Raw genomic sequence first — 13,710 nt, 5'->3', positions numbered from 1 at the left:
ATAATAATTTCGTTCCCAGAAACAAGAGACAAAGAAGGCCAGACAGAAAGAGAAGAGAAAAGAGACAGAAGTCAGCCTCTTTCATTACACCATATTTCAGTTCAGTCTTATCTCTTCCTACTGCTACTCTCCCCCCTTCCGCCTCCCCCTAGTTCCCTCTCCATCCTCCCCTTGGCCCAGTCTCCCTCCTTCTCTCCAATGTTTCCTGCAAATCATCAGCAGCCTCACCTCTCTCTCTCTCTCTCTCTCTCTCTCTCTCAGGAAAGCGTGAGTGAATGGCCCGAAGATAAGGAATCGGGTTGATAATTCTCTCTCTCTCTCTCTCTCATACACACACACACACACACACACACACACACGTTGATGGATAAATACTTTAACTGGTATCGATGAGTGATGCTTTTTCCATCAATATGTAACTTTAAACCCCCGATGCTGTGCAACACTCAGCACAGAATCTAATCAGTGAATAGATGTTTTCATATGTATATACTATATGCATTATATACACACTACATGTATATATATATATATATATATATATATATATATATATATATATATATAGACACGAGTATGTACATATGCATGTATGCTGAAATAGTATCAAGGTCCATTACTAGACAGCTTTGGAAGAACATCGAGAAGCTTTTGCAATTGAATGTCGAAATAGTAGATTTTCAGCTCTAGAACCCATATCTAAGGAGGTGTGCACATCAATGAGAACTGGACTAAAATCAGAAATGTGTATCATTCCGGAGGAAGAAGCAGTGCTAGAATAAAAGTTAACATAAAAGAAACCTGAGACACAATAAAGAACCCAGAACAAAAACCAGACGGGAAATAATTTTCAGGTAGAAGACGTAGAACACATCACTAGAATGTGCTATGTAGTTAAGTCTAGAAAGTGAAGTTGAATAAATCTCAAGAAATATCTGGAAAATCAAGCTGATGACGTCGACACTGCCGAGTACTCAGGGAGTGGCATTACTGCTGGAGTAGCCCAAGGAGGTTACAGCAGCCCGCGGAATTACCCATGGATATATAATTGGCTGAAAAGGAAAATAAAAGGAAACGACTTTCAAAAGAATGAATGGGTCAGTCATAAACGCAGCAGAAGAAGAAAGAAAAAGCTAGCTAAAACTTTTTACTGAGCTCTTGAATAAGAGATATGAGGGGGATGATTTGATTCATAGATAGTGATTTGAATATAATAATGAATGAACTGACGGGTTTTTTTTTAAAGTAGAATCAGTGATAAAGAACTTAATAGATCGAACGCAACGGGATGTGATAGATGCACTGCAGAGATAGCTTTCGCTGGAAATGAAAGGTCACTAACTAGTCTGTTTTACAGAATAAGGAATAAAGAAACAATGAAATACGATTGAAAATTCTAAGTCATAGCAAAGGCACTTTGCACTTAGTCGGTTGTAATGAAATGTTCAGTCTGCTTGTACTCAGCAGGCTGGATAAAGAAATGAATAAAAACCTTAGAGACGAATACTCTGGTTTTAGAAAACGGAGATTTGCACAGACCAGATATTTTCGTGAAACCTTCTGATGTCATTTGTTGATTATGAGAAGAGATTTGAAAGCGTCCACTGATCAGTATTATCAGAATGCCTTGAGTCACTAAGCGTCCACTGATCATTATTACCAGAATGCCTTGAGTCACTAAGTGTCCACTGATCATTATTACCAGAATGCCTTGAGTCACTAAGCGTCCACTGATCATTATTACCAGAATGCCTTGAGTCACTAAGCGTCGACTGATCGTTATTACCAGAATGCCTTGAGTCACTAAGCGTCCACTGATCAATATTATCAGAATGCCTTGAGTCACTAAGTTCAATGACTATGTCGATAAAGTAGGTAGATGCAAAGTTAATGCTGTTGGAGTCTCAACCAGTGAATTTGCAGTTAATGTGGAGTGCTACTTGGTAATTCTTTCTACCTTTAATGTTTGCCTTGTTAGTGAATTTTATAATGAACAAACAGGTCGAGATGGAAGAGAGGATTTAGATAAGAGTAACGACAAACTTGAAAGACTTCAAATACGTAAACGATGCTGTTTTAGTCACCAAAACACACAAGGTTCACAACTCTTGGCTAAAATAATACATCTTGTATCTGATGAGATACGATTCAAAATAAGTCTAAAGAAAAATAGATGTTATGAAACGCATAATGAAAGAAGTGACGAAATAGCATTAGAAGGAGCAAGGGATAATGAAGGTGAACTTTCAAATATTTAGGAACATTATACCCCAGAACAGGTTAGAGATTTTAGTGAAAAACTAAAAAATAAAAAAAATAAAAAGCAAAACAAACCATAGGAAGGATTCATAAGATTTAGATATCAGACTGATTTTTATTGTGAAAGTAAGATTATATATCTGTCTGGTGACATCTGTATTGCTATACAGATCTAAACATGGTGTGACAGTAAAGTTAAACCTTAGCCTTTTTCATAAATTTGAAAATTAAGTTCTAAGAAGAATATTAGGAGTCAGATGCAGGATAAAATGAGAAACGATACCTCAGGGGATATTACCAAGCTCCAAAGGTGGATGAGATAATGATGAAGGGGATATGGGATGGGATGTCTTGGACAGGTCCCCAGTGGGTATAGACAGACTTCTCTATATTCTTTGATGTCCCTCGCACCACCCCTAGGGAATCAGTAAGTGATATGATCAACTGGGCCCCTGTGGGTACCAGAAGACCTGGAAGACCCAGCCCTATTTAGGAGATGAGTGGAGATTGGAAGAAGATAAAGCACAAGAAAGACTTAAGTAGCACTAATACAGAGGCCTTTGCGCTCACGATTTTGAGGCGATGATACACACATACATACACACACACACACACACACACACATATATATATATATATATATATATATATATAATATATATATATATATGTGTGTGTGTGTGTGTGTGTTGTGTGTGTACAATATATATATATATATATATATATATATATATATATATATATATATATATATTCACGTTATCGGCTTTGGTTTAATTTTACATTTAATTTTACAAAAATAAAAGAATACGTCATCCGACTTCAGAAAGGTATTTTATAAAGATACCTTACAACTTAGAAAAAACGAACTTTGCATAAAAATCTCCCTTAATAACTTTCTACCTAAACTTGCGACTCGTCTGGATCACGCGAGTAGTTACCTAGGGCTGAAAACCATTAAAAGAGATATAAGACGACTTTGGAGTCTCCAGCTCTAGAGGAAATTCGTACTAGAAAATTAAATCGACTAAGATAACGACTTTTGGAGGCTCTGTATTGTAAGATATTGTTTTTTGTTTGCATGGTGTTTTAACGTTGCATGGAACCAGTGGTTAGTCAGCAACGGGACCAACGGCTGTACGTGACTTCCGAACCACGTCGAGCGTGAACTTCTATCACCAGAAATACACAGCTCTGACCCCTCAGTGGAATGCCCGAGAATCGAACTCGCAGCCACCGAGGTGGCACGCCAGCACCATACCGACACCACGCCACTGAGGCGCTCTCAAAGACTCGCCTCCATTTGATCAGGACTCTGAGTGGGTCCTGATTCTGACATGATCAGCACGGGGCTCCCGTATACCTGGAGGGAGAAGAACACGCCCTAGAAAATTAGCCCCCGAAATGTGCAGCGGTATACTTAGTTAAACGGAGCGCTGTATGAAGACAAAAGGGGCGAGGTCCGTGTACTTGAAGAGAAACCCGCATTATGAGGGGCTTTCTAACACCAAAAAATAACGCTCATTACGCCAGAACGCACGAAAACCTCCGTACGAAATTCCCCTCACATCATAGATATTAAATGTTACGTCGAGGTAATTCATCTGAGCCAATAGAGAAAATCTCTTTTTATCTTTCTTTATTCGGCGCCATTCTGGTTCGCGTGAATTCCCATCAAAGGAAATGAATACCAGATTAAAATCTGGCCTCTCTTTCTCCTCACATCACAGATATTAAACGTTACGTCGAGGTAATTCATCTGAGCCAATAGAGAAAATCTCTTTTTTTTCGGCGCTATTTTGGTTCGCGTGAATTCCCATCATAGGAAATGGATACCAGATAAAAATCTGGCGTTCGCGTGGCTTAAACCTGTTATACAATGTCAGTTTCTCCTTATCAATGCATTTGTCACGCGAGAGAAAACCTTCAATTCAGGTAGATTTCTTTTACTGATGTGGATACTGCAACGGCAGAAGATTGTTATGGCCGCGTAATTGTCGTCTAAAGAAGCACATTTATTTTATATATGCTCATTTCTACGCTATTTTGTTCAAAGAAATTATAAGCTTACTTGTGAACGTAATCGGTACTCACGAGAATTTTCATAAATCTTATAGATATATATAGATTGTAAGAATGTTGTCACGTAATAGATTTCACATAATATATGTTCTTTGGTAAAATAATGTTTTTAAAATACATTTGAAAGCATTGTGTCGCTCTCTCTCTCTCTCTCTTCGTAAATCCATGAGTCTGTATGCTAGCCTGAATATATGCATGTCCATTTGTATACATAATAAATGTCTCCCGTATACCTGAAAATGTGAGAATATACCACAGCATGTCTATCTCTCTCTCTCTCTTTCTGTATATCCATGAGTCTGTATGCCAACAAACTTGAATGCATGTCTGTATGTATGTACGTAAAACAAATATGTATCCTGTATACTTGAAAATATGAAAATACATCACGGTACGCCTTACATGACTATCAGCTACCTGTGCACTCATGGGTCATATTTATACCTATTGCAAGTCACGGTACACTTTAGTGCCAAATCCCCTATGCTTAGATGCATATACGTCTGCGTTACCAAGCTAAGTTGAGCTTCCCCGACTTAATATCACACATTACATCTGCGTCAATTCAAGTTTTCAAGACAATGGTAGACTTTTGTGGTGGACCACATAAGCACGATTACCTTTATATCTGAATACATGTTATAAATCTCACCCAAGAAGGAATGGAAAGTTATGTTATTGGCAAAGTCTATAAGAATATAATGATAAATTTAATGATTGACATTCACAAAGCTTCTCCCAAGGGCCATACGCCTCTCTCGTAGTTAACGTAATACACTTTCTATGAGTCACAAGCCAATGAGAGAGAGAGAGAGAGAGAGAGAGAGAGAGAGAGAGAGAGAGAGAGAGAGAGAGAGAGTTACAAGGATTAGGATGTCTCAAAGATTTGTTAGTCCATCCAAGGAGACATCGTTTGCTCACTTATCTCTAAGAGCAGGTTTTACTGTTCATTCAAATTGCCGTAATGATTTGTCTAGCTTTCTTTTAAACTCTTCCACACTGATGCTGTTGACAACTTCTGGTGGCAGTTTATTCCACGTGTCACATATCTTGTATGTAAAGAAGTTCCCGCAATGGGATGTGCTGTATCTCCTCAGCTCTAGTTTCCATCCATTATTACTTGTCTGGTTAGAGAGAGAGAGAGAGAGAGAGAGAGAGAGAGAGAGAGAGAGAGAGAGAGAGAGAGAGATTTAAACAATTTCATCCAGAATAAAACGAGGCCGTCAGAATTTCCAATTCATCAAGAGAAGTCATTGAAAGAGAGAGAGAGAGATTTTTCAACAGATTTCAATACCGTTTCATGCAGAATAAAAAACGAGGCCATCAGTCTTTTAAATGCATCACGAGACATAATTGCAATGCAGTGATCACCTACCCACCCCCGCCACCGCGCCCTTATCATGCAAATGCAGCTGTTTCACACTTTCCTGATATGATGCATCCATCACTGTGCTGGAGAAATTGAAAAGAGAGATCATGACGATTTCAGGCCTTTAAAAGCTACGGTGCATTTGAAACTCATTCATATGGAAGAAAAAAAAAACCATTTGATAATATAGATATAATATAATATATATTATATCTATCTATATATATATATATAATACTTTCGTAATTTATTCTTCATTGAAAAATGTAGAATAAACTACGACAGTTCTTGTTCCAGGTCTCGGTTTTCACTCGCCTTCGTACGTAGGTTTTATGATAATTCTCAAGCACGTGACTTTCGTGCTACACTCATATATATATATAATATAATATATATATATATATATATATATATATATATATGTGTGTGTGTGTGTGTGTGTGTGTGTGTGTGTGTGTGTGTGTTGTGTGTGTGTGTGTGTGTACAACAGAGAACAAGTAATGAAAACTAAGCAACTAAATTAAGAAAACTCATAATTTTTATAAAAGACTGCACGGACGGACGCTACAAGAAAGCAAGATCCAGAAAAGAGAAAAATCAAATCTATCTTCATTCCCAGGGCAATAACTGCCCCACCTTCTGTAGAAAACCAAAATGCGAAGCTTGGAAAGAAACAGTTATTAAGGAATCCCCTGTCACTGCATATATTATTTCCATATGAAAATTGGGATCTTCCCTCTAGTGACGCCCAGGGGTTTTAACCCGGTATTTATACATCCACCTTTACGGCCTGTTGGGAATGACCGTAAGAATATAAACGAAAGAATGTAAATGTCATGAAGATATTGACCCTCAGGAAATATTAGTCCTAAATAGCGACATCCAACTGTGTTGGGATCACCATCTAGGTAAGACCCGAAACCTGATGAATTTCCGATAGTAAAACAAGGCGTGATCCGACCTCCAGCTTACTCGGGACGTGTGCAATATTTTCCCCTGAAGCATAAGTTCCAAACATTTTATTCTTAAGGTGAAATAGTCTTCGTAATTAATATACATACTTAGTACTACTTAGTCTAACAAGGATCAAATAAAAATGACACAAATTAAACACGTTCATATACTCTCAGATATAAGTGAATATACAAAATAATTTTACAGAAAAATTGCCTCTAAATTCAAATAAATTAAAACGTGCTGAAATCTACGGCCAAATAGAGCCTTGTTTCACCAACGAAAATTAAATACGCCATTTATTATTAGAAATCAATTTTCTGCACTATTCAACAATACATGCACATTATTAATTTTTCACATTTTTATTCTCATAATTAATCATAAACATCCTATCCTAAGATTCCTGTATCTTTAACTCAATGCAAAACACATTTTTCAGACATTTTTAGGCTTTTCTACCACCCCAACAACAACAACAACAAAGCGAAAAGAAAGGAAAGAATGAACTCAGATGTATTCAAGTACGAAGCCACACGAACGCTCTGAGAATTCCTACCCAAGAAGGGTGGCTTTTACTAAAAATGAGCTCTAACTGCTAATGGCTGAATCAAAATATTATGGGGAATATGTAAGAGCTCATATTTCCTTCCTTGTCACAAATCTGTGATTTCCTTATTTCACCTCTCCTTCAAATCAACCTTTCGTGCTTACGTATACTGAGGGCCAGAATTAAGAACTTCGGAAATGTATACAGCCTTCTTCAATCTGATAATGTATCTAACCACCCTTCGCCCGTTCCAGAGTCTATCTACAAACCACCTTTTGGATAACAACCCTCAAGATTTCATTCAAGAATAAGACCAGCTTTTTGTCCCGCCTCGAAGATCACACACAATTCTGGAAAGGAAGACGACCCAACGACTTGTTCGCATATTTTAACCTTGCCTATCATTTTTGTTTGTAAATATTTATTTATATTTCTTTACCAATGTTGTGTCTCTCATTTAGTTAGTGATCAAGTCCACAGAAGCATGTAAATATTTCTACAAATATATTTCGTCTTGATAAACAAGAATATTACTGTGGATCCTTCTACTGATTACTTAGAAGCGCGGTACGGTGTTTTTATATGCATGCATATGTGTATATATATATATATATATATATATATATATATATATATATATATATATATATGAATAACTTGATCACGAAGTATATAAAACGTGATGCTATGTATAAATAAGGTTTTTTGCCACGAAGGAAAAAATGAAAAAGCGAGATAGCCAAGTACTTTCGGTCCTGTTCGGACCCTTTACTGAGGGCAAACAGTTTGCCTCAGTAAAGGGTCCGAACAGGACCGAAAGTACTTGGCTATCTCGCTTTTTTCATTTTTTTCCTTCGTGGCAAAAAAACCTTATATATATAAATATAAATATATATATATATATATATTATATATATATATATATATATATATGTTTGTTTGTTTGTATGGTGCTCTTACGTTGCATGGAACCAGTGGTTATTCAGCAACGGGACCAACGGCTTTACGTGACTTCCGAACCATGTCGAGAGTGAACTTCTTTCACCAGAAATACACATCTCTGACCGCTCAATGGAATGCCCGAGAATTGAATTCGCGGCCACCGAGGTGGCAGGCCAAGACAAACCGACCACGCCACTAAGGTGCCTTATACATATGTTGAATGCTAGTATAACCTCAAAAACACTTTTCCAATTTAACCTATACTTTACGTTTACAGACACACACACACACACACACACACATATATATATATATATATATATATATATATAAGTATATATATATATATGTATGTGTTTATAATATATATATGTGTGTGTGTGTGTGTGTGTGTGTGTGTGTGTGTGTAAGACCATTAAAAAAGAGGAAATGAAGTTATCAACCAATGAGAGCTGAAAACGAGAGTGCATGAGTAGGCTGCCAGAAAAGAATAGAATAATAAAATATCGTAAAAAAAAAATTTAAAGAAAGTTGGGCACCAGGGAAAGTACCCGAGGAGCGGCCGGGCGCAGGTGATTGGTCTGGTATGTAGTAGTTAGGTGTGCTTTGACACCCCAGGTGTGTCGAGTAGCCGGAGATCACTTGATGCCAACACACTACCCCCCCCACCCCGGTCCTAGACCACACCCCCTCCCCTTCCTCTCCTATTCCTCCTCAAATCCCAGGTTCGGTTTATTTAAGGTGTTTGTGGGTCGTTTAATTCCTCGTCTTGATTTAGATTTTGTCTCAAGTTGATTTTATATGTTATTTTTGTTGTTTTCTGTTTCTCTCTCTCTCTCTCTCTCTCTGTTGCGTGGATACTCTGTTCTGTCAGAGCTTGAATAATAATAATAATAATAATAATAATAATAATAATAATAATAATAATAATAATAATAATAATAATAATAAAACACAAGGCACGATCCAAGATCCCTGAAAAGGAACCTGGAAAAACTAGATGCTGAAGTAACGCCAGGACTCATGCAGAAGAGTGTGCTACTACCAACAGTGCACATAGTAAGAAAAGTGATGGACTCCTAAGGAGGCAGGAACTCCCCGCTATAAAAACCACCCAGTCGAATAGGATGACTTGATAAACCAAAAATGAATGAATAAATAAATAAAATTAAATAAATCAAATAAATAAATAAATAAGATTAATACAGATAATAAGAGGCTTTCATTATCATTATTGTTATCATATTATTATAAATAAGGATATATGCCACGAAGGAAAAATAAACGAAGGAGGATCTGCGAGACCTTTCGACGTTAAACGTCCTTTACTAAGCAGAAACTGTTTCTGCTTAGTAAAGGACATTTAACGTCGAAAGGTCTCGCAGATCCTCCTTCGTTTATTTTTCCTTCGTGGCATATATCTTTATTTATGGATTTATCACGTTCCTAACTTTCGTGATTCAGTTATACATATAATTATAAATATGCCAAGCACGGTCAACTCAGACGATTATTCAGGAATCTAGCTGCATTTGAAAAGACATCATTTCATTTCCATCTGTATCAGATAATTAGCTGAACGCAAATAAGAAATCAGTATTGATTCTGGATATTTCCAGCTATTACACAAATCTTCTGTGATCTTCCTTTATAAGGATAATAAAAATACAAATTTCTTACGACCCCTTAAAGAACACCTTTTAAGTCAGTGCCTTCAGTTGAAAAAATATATTAAAAATTACTTGGTGCACGTGTGAAAACAGGTGTTCTTTTTCTCTTCAAGTAAGCTGCAACGTCTGACCAGTGCCTTTGCAATTTAAAAATTGCTTCTTTCATAGGTATACACAAGGAGCTTAATTGTTGCTTGCTTGTATGTATGGTGTTTTTACGTTTCATGGAACCAGTGGTTATTCAGCAACGGGACCATCGGCTTTACGTGACTTCCGAACCACGTCGAGAGTGAATTTCTATCACCAGAAATACACATCTCCCACCCCTCAGTGGAATGCCCGAGAATCGAACTCGCGGCCACCGATGTGGCAGGCCAAGACCTTACCGATCATGCCACTGAGGCGCTTTGACTGTTGCAGGCAAGGAGAACATTGAGAGTTGAGATTAAGGAAACGTGGAACATCTTGACATGTAGAGAATATTTGTAGACCCGCAAAAAGAGAGGGAAAAAATCTAATAAACGGGAGAGGTAAAAAGAAATAAAAAAACAATATAAAGATTAGACAAGTTGGAAGTCCCATATCGCCTCTAGTACATCCCCTGTGTATAGACATACATACAGGTATACATTACACACACATGTATATGTAATGCACACTTATATATATGTATATACATACATATATATATTTGTGTGTGTGTGTGCACGCAAGCGTGCTCTACTGTACTATGGTTCCATCGAGATATGCTGTGCGCTCACACCAGAGCCATCTCCCTTCTCTGTCCATCTATCTTCAAAGACTTACGTCTTGTACACTTTCTCAAAATCGCGTATAGTTTATTGACCTGTGTCTGAGTACTTGAAATCCAACTGACACTGATATTAAAATTAGGGAAAATGCAGCGAGAGATACAACTTTTGTGACTTAGCTTTCCTCGGACGCTCCACTCGTAAGCAAACCAGGCCCTCGAATACGACAACCACATATCACATGAGAAAGACACAATTCCTACTTTCATTTATAAGGATGATAGTCATAAGAATAATAATTACAGTGTAGGACTCTCAAAACTTGTGAGTTATGTAGTTTTCATTGGATACTCACTCATTATTGTCAGCGCTGCTCTTTCAAGGTAGCCATTGACAGACGGGATCTACTCGTACTTCCGAGGCATTCCGGCGTCCAAGACAGACCATCAGATGATTCCCTTCGTACGTGAGACCTAAGAGAGAAGATTGCACAAAATCGCTAAGAATCCGATCTGTGCAACGAAATTATTATACCAACTCCTGAAAATACATTCAAAAAGGGCTTACACTTAGAGTACATTATTGTCCTTCATTACTAAACTACATAATCGTAAATCAAATTATCATAATAATGCCAATTAACTAGACCACAGAGCTACAATGCTACACTCTTATTAGGCTCTCCCCAAAAATTCGCTCTGAAATGAGACTAGTAAAATAGTACGGTCAAGTTAAAGAAGTTGGACAGATGAATAATTGTAACAGGATAGGGTAAAGTTAAGAAGTAGGACAGGCAATTAATCGTAGTTTGTAACGGTAAAATTAAAGAAGTTGCGCAGTTGATTAATCGTAATGGGATACGATAAAGTAAAAGAAGATTGCAGCTGAGTGAGAAGAGGTAGAACAGAACGGGCTGAAGAGTTAAAAGACAGAAAGCAATGCAGCTGGGCCTACAAAGAGATACCACGAAGATTTTATTACACTCTACGAAAGGGTACTCGAAGCACAGTCTGCAACATTTCTTGCGACACTTTCTTTTGTCTCCTGACAAAATTTTCAGCCGTTCTTCGTAGAAGTATGCGTAATACTTATAATAATAAACACTGCTGGGCTAGAAATGACCGCCCACCTCCCATTCGAATACCTGCTGATCGAGATAATCGCTATATGACTCCGTTCAGAATGCGACGCGCGACATTCTCAACGGCTCGAGTGTGTAAGGTCTCGTACCCTGAGAAACTGGACGATGACCTCCGGCCACGTCCAAATAGCAAAGGTCGGGCGTCGGGGTCAGTGCTTTCTTCTGCACATCGTTCCTCTCACGACTTTCTTGCTGTGTGTGTAGTGTATATATATAATATATATATATATATATATATATATATATATATATATATATATATATATATATATACGTATATATATGCATTTTCAAGTAGATGCTTACTCGACGAAAGTATTGATTATGAGTTAAGAATATTCATGCTCCATGAATACATGAATAGTTTAGCAAAGCCATTTTTTTGCATCAAATCATTTTACTTGAAACAATTTTTAAATCAAATCACTTTTACCTTTCTTTAATCATACGGATTTTCTCATTGCTATTTCGCCTTTTGTATTAACTCGATCCTTCTGCAATATCTCCCGTCAGGCGTTCATCTATAGATTTATTTCTCATTCATCATTTATTCCTTCTTTCTCTCCTCTACTTCTTCTTCTTCTTTTTCTTCTAGCCATTGTAATTTCACACGCCGTCTCTTCGACCACCTCAACCTCCCACTCTTATTCACTGACGTAAGCAAGAAAAAATGATTAACTCTTCTGTGTGCGCACTTTCACCTCACGTGACCTGTGTAAAAGTGAAATTGACCCCACGTGTGTATACAGTATACATGGATGGATGGACGGCAGACCGTACACACATTTATGCATATGTTTTAGGGATTTCGGCAAACAATGTTTCTCTTCATAGGTGGGAACATGCCAGGGAAACATTGGATCGGGATTTTTTTTTTTTTTGGTACCAAGTTTACAAACGTTTGAAAAAAGTTTGTAAATTACCATAATCCTTCAAGTAACCTAACCTGCTAATAAACAACTTAGCTACGAAATAAGAATAATAGTCTACCGTATACTCCAGAAGCAAGTTAAGAATACTCATAAAATATAGAACGAAACATCCCAATTCTATGGTGTTGAATTGAATTGAATAGAATATGGAATTTAGGCCAAAGGCCAAGCACTGGGACCTATGAGGCCATTCAGCGCTGAAATGGGAACTGACAGTAAAAGGGTTGATAGGTGTCACAGGAGGAAAACCTCGCAGTTGCACTATGAAGCAATTGTTAGGAGAGGGTGGAAAGTAAGATGGAAGAAAGAGACAATGAAAGGAGGTACAGTAAACAAAACGAAAGGGGTTGCAGCTAGGGGTCGAAAGCAGGCTGCAAAGAACCTTGAATAATGAGGTGCACTGATGGCACTACCATCCTACGGGGTATATGGTGTTGTAAAATCCTTGTAAACTCCAGAACGCAACCCACTGGGAACAAATGTTTATCACGAAAAATAACATTAAATGTTAGTATGTTAGTTCACTGATAATGTTGCATTTACGCAACAATGCGTCGAGAATTCCAAGTAATTTATATCAAATTTTCATACAATCATCATTTGAAACAATAATGGATTGCTTTGCTTCGTTTACTGACTTGTAATCTCTTTATGTGGGATGCTTCCTCAAACTGAACGATCCAGGATTATTAGAACGACAGAACCTCAACTTTTATCTAAATAACAGCATTCAATGAAGGACATGAAGTAGCGACGATCGCTCAAAGCGAAAGGATATTGTCCTTTCTGAAAAGTCGGGTTTTAAATCCTCGAAATAAGGGATTTATGCGAAAGGATAATTTTCCCCCAGGCCAAATAAATAGGGAGGTTTGTTGATTGCTTGTTTGTTTGTATGGTGTTTTTCCGCTGCATGGAACCAGTGGTTATTCAGCAACGGGACCAACGGCTTTCCGTGACTCCCGAACCACGTCGAGAGTGAACTTCCATCACCAGATGTACACATCTCTCACTCCTCACGCCACTGAAACGCTAGATGTTGTAGGAGTCAGGAAGGACACT

The 13,710-nt window shown here is 37.6% G+C and overlaps 1 protein-coding gene across 1 annotated transcript in view; it reads right to left on the bottom strand.

The window, feature by feature from the left end:
* LOC135203171 (uncharacterized) overlaps positions 1 to 10,955 on the bottom strand; it is a 230,797-nt gene extending 219,842 nt beyond the window's left edge. The window contains exon 1 of the mRNA XM_064232867.1: positions 10,934 to 10,955. The gene's annotated coding sequence lies outside the window, so the exon portion shown is untranslated. The remainder of the gene's footprint in view (positions 1 to 10,933) is intronic.
* Positions 10,956 to 13,710: the final 2,755 nt, after the last annotated feature.

This window comes from Macrobrachium nipponense, chromosome 33 (assembly GCF_015104395.2).
Source record: "Macrobrachium nipponense isolate FS-2020 chromosome 33, ASM1510439v2, whole genome shotgun sequence".
NCBI classification, from domain to species: Eukaryota; Metazoa; Arthropoda; class Malacostraca; order Decapoda; family Palaemonidae; genus Macrobrachium; species Macrobrachium nipponense.
The sequence above is the reverse complement of the archived record's forward strand: the minus strand, read 5'-3'. Positions and strand labels throughout refer to the sequence as shown.